A 6,391-nucleotide genomic window follows, 5' to 3' on the forward strand; every position below is an offset into this window, starting at 1 on the left:
TAATTGATCGACCACCTGGATTTTGGAATGTAATTTTTAATATATATTATATTATATTTAATATTTATCGCCGCTTCTATTAATATGAAGTGCAATGTCAACGTGCAATAATGTACAATTATTTAAAGTTTCCATGCCTAATGTATCATGCCGGTATAAAAGAACGTCAAGTAGCATGCGTAGCCGAGCAACTAAGATGACGAGCTGAAATCGTGGACATTTCAAGTTCAAACCCCTGCCTTTTTCAGATTTTTTTTTCACTTTTTTCAAATAAGTTATTATGTGTATAAATGTGTAATAATCAATATATCATTATTTGATAATTTTTTTTGTAATGGAACAAAATAAATTATTTTTTAATTCTGCAAGGAATTTAATTATTAATGCAAACGCCCACACACATAATTTAGATATTCAATTTTTTTTAGTTCAAATGTTTCTTGCAATCTGTATACGACAATCAGTCCACTCGCTGTGCCACAGATTGCATCGCATAATACGCTCAGAGTTATAATACGATAGAGATCGCTTTACGCTGTTTTTCCTTGAAATAAATAAATTTTACATGTTGTGTACGCGTGTTTAGTATATTTGTTTCTTTCATATTAATTTTAACTATAATTAGTTTTTTAATTAAGATTATTTTAGTGTTAGTTGTTTATTTGTTAGTGTCCTGTTTTCTTTAATTTCGCATTTTTTAATTTTCTTTTTTTTTTGGTGTTGGTGCTAATTATTATTTTTATTTTACAATGTCGAGTAAACACCGGTTTTACGATAAATGTGTGTATTTAAATTGCACAAATATTAGGACAAAAGATGGAAAACGTTTATTTCGATTTCCATTACAAACGGGTGCGAGACATGATTTATGGTTACGCAATAGTGGTGAGTTTATAAAATTGATTTACTTATTTATATCAATATATAATATATATTGATATGATATATGAAACAAATATATATATATATATTCTTTGTTTTTTTTAATAAAATATGTCAGATATTATGTATGTTTACGTATGGATTACGTTGAAGTGTTTCTTTGCCGCGTTTTTCTGATCTCGCCGAACGGTTCGCGAATCCTGTGCGAATAAAAAACGATGCGCGTGTGTGTGTGCGTGCAATTGTGATGATCAGTTTCAGTTCGTCTTCAACGCTTGACGAGAGAAGAGGTCCCGAACTGCTGTAAGTTTATAAAAACATATTTTTGTATAACACATTAGAACGATTTTATATTATTTTTTTTGTCTAGAAAACGTTATATTAATAACCGTTATGAAAACGATCTTGACGACGGCGACGATGCCGGTGACGACCGTCGTCGAGATCGTTTTCATAACGGTTATTAATATAACGTTTTCTAGACAAAAAAAATAATATAAAATCGTTCTAATGTGTTATACAAAAATATGTTTTTATAAACTTACAGCAGTTCGGGACCTCTTCTCTCGTCAAGCGTTGAAGACGAACTGAAACTGATCATCACAATCGCACGCACACACACACGCGCATCGTTTTTTATTCGCACAGGATTCGCGAACCGTTCGGCGAGATCAGAAAAACGCGGCAAAGAAACACTTCAACGTAATCCATACGTAAACATACATAATATCTGACATATTTTATTAAAAAAAACAAAGAATATATATATATATTTGTTTCATATATCATATCAATATATATTATATATTGATATAAATAAGTAAATCAATTTTATAAACTCACCACTATTGTGTAACCATAAATCATGTCTCGCACCCGTTTGTAATGGAAATCGAAATAAACGTTTTCCATCTTTTGTCCTAATATTTGAGCAATTTAAATACACACATTTATCGTAAAACCGGTGTTTACTCGACATTGTAAAATAAAAATAATAATTAGCACCAACACCAAAAAAAAAAGAAAATTAAAAAATGCGAAATTAAAGAAAACAAGACACTAACAAATAAACAACTAACACTAAAATAATCTTAATTAAAAAACTAATTATAGTTAAAATTAATATGAAAGAAACAAATATACTAAACACGCGTACACAACACGTAAAATTTATTTATTTCAAGGAAAAACAGCGTAAAGCGATCTCTATCGTATTATAACTCTGAGCGTATTATGCGATGCAATCTGTGGCACAGCGAGTGGACTGATTGTCGTATACAGATTGCAAGAAACATTTGAACTAAAAAAAATTGAATATCTAAATTATGTGTGTGGGCGTTTGCATTAATAATTAAATTCCTTGCAGAATTAAAAAATAATTTATTTTGTTCCATTACAAAAAAAATTATCAAATAATGATATATTGATTATTACACATTTATACACATAATAACTTATTTGAAAAAAGTGAAAAAAAAATCTGAAAAAGGTAGGGGTTTGAACTTGAAATGTCTACGATTTCAGCTCGTCATCTTAGTTGCTCGGCTACGCATGCTACTTGACGTTCTTTTATACCGGCATGATACATTAGGCATGGAAACTTTAAATAATTGTACATTATTACACGTTGACATTGCACTTCATATTAATAGAAGCGGCGATAAATATTAAATATAATATAATATATATTAAAAATTACATTCCAAAATCCAGGTGGTCGAACAATTAATCGTTCTTTTTATTTTAATTAAAATAAGATTTATATATTTCATTACACATATACATATATATATATATTTTAATAATTATATTTTAGTTTTTATACAAATTATATAAATACATATATATATATATATATATATATATAAATAAAGAGAAAAGATCGCACATATACAGAATGAATACGTGATACTGTGTTAACACGAAAATTATGGGCATAGCACGGACTCGCACCAAATACAAACTTTATCGACCCTGCCAGAAAATGGGTGTGCAGTTAGTTCCGATATTAAAAACGGGTGCGAGGGGCGCTTCAAGCAGTCCCGTAAAAACGGTAACAGCCAAAACGCCGGCCTGGCCGCTCTCATCTTTCTCTCTGGTAATACCGGCATAGGGAATCTTCTAGTTGTAACTAGTCTAGGGACTAGCAACGCGACCAATCCAACACAACGAGCGTATATCTATAATTTACTAGACGTCGCCATCTCTTACAACCCTAACGGTATGAACGATAAATGCGAAATATAATCAATGTGTGCAAACCTATAAATCAATGTGTGAACTCTATAATCGACACGTTTGAAATTGAGTAATCTTATTTATGGAATAGTTAAAATGACGAATCGTCTGAATAAATATCTTAATCACACAATGGTGAATGAATTATAAAATTTATAAATTCTAATGACCGACTATTTGTCATAAAATATTCCATAAAATTTTTTCTTTAAATTATAAGATAACGAAAACGATGCGCCTCAATTGTAATTATATTTATGGAACCTTACTATCTTTATCACTATTATTAATGATTGAAACTACTCAGACTCTTGCAACTTAGTATCAGAGATGTTATTCTCTTTTTTCAATATATTTACATAAAAAAGGATTCCATGAATATAATAACATTTCACCGTAACTATATAAGAATATACCACGTTCTGAAATCATAACTATATAATTTAGTAATCATAACTTTATTTCATTATATTAAAATTGCAACAACTAGAATATAGCAGAGAATTATATAGAGAACGATTTCAGAAACGTATAGAAGCTAGCAAGCGAACAATAAAACCCCAACGTGCGGCTACCGTTTGAACTTTCTTTGTCGCCCGGACCGCCCCCGATCTTGATACGATAAGCAACCCCGCGCCTTTCGGGATGCTAACACCTGCACGTCATGAACCTCGAGAATCAACAAATCATAGACTTTTACGACTTATTCTCTCTTAGATTTTCTCGTCGCCTATCACCTTATATGGTCACGATAGATCTTGACCATATTTGGTCAAAAGAAGAGCTCACTCGTTGCCTTCTCAGGACCCCCAAACCACCTCCTTCTTTTATAAGAAAATTTATTATGATATCTTCCTAGAAAAGTGTTTTCGTAGGAATCCTCCCACCTAAAAATTTGCACGCGACACCAAGATTTTTCGTTTTCAAAGGGTATATAAACCCTAGAAAATCTGGCCGGACGACGGCATTTCATCATAGAAAGTTACAGTGTACACTTTAAATTGTTGCTAGCCAAGAAGTGCAGCAACAATTTCGTACCATCCTAAAATCATCATAACGATCTATAACGCGAATCTCGGAACATATAACTTTGTCAATGACACCTAATCGCTGTAACCCCGCGTAAATTTGTAACTTGATATATTGTTCAAGTCACAAGTTAGCCGTCGACTTCGCTGACTTCTTAATTCTTAACCGCGCACAATTTGTAACCGGGTTAAAGACGAATAAAGAACTTCAGAGCATCGTACAACCGAGCGTTTGATTTCGCCATAAGCACCCCACGACCGAGGTCCTTGCGAGGGAGCGAAGCTGGCCAGGCACATCACAGGTCTACAAAGAGTTCATCGTCTTAAAGGTAGAAGTCTGTTAATCACACAGATCATCCAACACTCCAGCATACATAAAAATTCGAACGAGTTTCGAAGGTCGCGCAGATTTCCTTCAATCATTATCCAATCTTCTTCCAATCGTCCTATACATCAATATTAGATATTAGATTCTAACTTAAAGACAGATCTTCTGTTATTATTTTAATAATTCCCTTTATTCTTATTCTCATATTTCTATCTCCCCGAGCTCTGAATAACGCACCAAAGACCTTTCTCCCACCAACTTTCCTTCACCTCTAGGAGTGCTATTGTCTATGTTGTGCACCTTGCTGCACTGTATTGTAGACGTTTTCTTCACCTCTAAGAGTGCTACTGTCTATGTCGTGCACCTCGCTGCACTGTATTGTAGACCTTTTTTTTTTATTTTTTTTAACGACGGGAATGTGCATACACATATCCTCCATTTCGGGGGAAGCTTCGGATTATGAGGGGATGGTTAACGTCCAATGACGAAAGGAGGGCTTAAGGCCCTTCCCCGACCCTCTAAACCCGTCGGTGGTCTCTTTCTGGCGTTATTGTGGATACCCTAGGAATCGCTCTTCGCATGCACGCAGGGTACCCACCGCCCGGCACACCAATTTAAGATGTGCCCCGCCCTTCGACCTGTCCCTGAAGGGGCCAGATCGGGTAGAGAAGAGTGGGGACCACCGCCACTCCTCTCGCCCTCCGTGGAGAGCCGCGTGCAATGAGTTCAAGGGCCCCCGCCCTTGGAACTCTGCGGCTCCCCCGTCCCAAGTGTTAAAGCTCCCTCCGCCCCCCAAAAGGGGGGTTAGGATTCGGCGTCAACACCCGAGACCTCCTCCGAGAGACCCCCTCCGAGAAGAGAGCCTCCCTATGCGGGAGGGAAGGGAGTACGACACTCCTAAGAGTGCCCATCTCCCTTCCCTCCCGCACCTCCCTCTAATGTCCCCCAAGAGCCCGGCCCCCCCGCCCCCGAAGGAGGTTAGGATTCGGCCGAGCCCCCGGGGAACCCTCTCACGAGGAAGCCCATCTCCCAAAAGGAGAGGGACTCCCCCCGCCTACTCTCTTCTGAGGGAGAGGCGCTAGGCACTAGCCCCGCGCGTCTCCCCCTCCCCCCCTTGCCCAAGCGAGACGGCGCCCGGCCCCGTCCGCCCCGGGGACTACCCCCCGGCGATGTCGCCGGGGCGAGCCCACAGGGCCCCCGACCAGGCGCCCCTTCCCTCTTCACCGGAGGTGCCGACAGGCACCCCGGTCCTCCAAGTCGGTGCCTGACCGGCCGTCGGAAGTCCACACAGAGTGGACACCTCCGGCCGGACAGGCACCCCACCGCTTTGTAGCCAGGGGAGTCGCAGCGGTAGCAGCGGCTACCCCTGTCCACTTTCGAGGTGCATCGGCGCCACGTATGCCCTGGATACAGGCACCGATAACACCTCGCGGCCCCCATCATGTTGGCGACAGTGGATTTGTCGCCAACTCTCCCCGTGCTGGCAGCACCTGTCGCCGCTGCCCTAACCCCAGCCGCAGCCGTAGCCACGACTACCTCCTCCTCCATCTTCCTCTTCTTCGCCCCCCCTCCCCTCTCCCTTCTCACAACGTCCATCCACTCCCCCACCCTTCTCATCATCCCCTCCCCTCGTTCCTTCTCCTGTGTCCCCCGGGCAACACCCGCCCGATCCATCTCCATTTTTGCGAGACGTCCCTCGAGCAACCCCAGTCGGTCCGAATTGGCTTCCAGCCTCGAGGATATATCCCCGAGTCTGGCCGTCAATTCCCCCGACGAGGGGGCCGCCGTCGTGGGCGCCTCGACTCTCTCCTCCTCCATTTCCGTCCCCTGATCCCGGAACTCCTTTCCGAGATCAGAGTCCGCACCAACGCTCCCGCCGGTCTCCCGCCCGAGCCGTACGCACTCTCGGCGCGTC

This window comes from Nylanderia fulva, unplaced genomic scaffold, assembly GCF_048542155.1.
Source record: "Nylanderia fulva isolate GAGA-0341 unplaced genomic scaffold, ASM4854215v1 Scaffold122, whole genome shotgun sequence".
Classification (NCBI taxonomy): domain Eukaryota; kingdom Metazoa; phylum Arthropoda; class Insecta; order Hymenoptera; family Formicidae; genus Nylanderia; species Nylanderia fulva.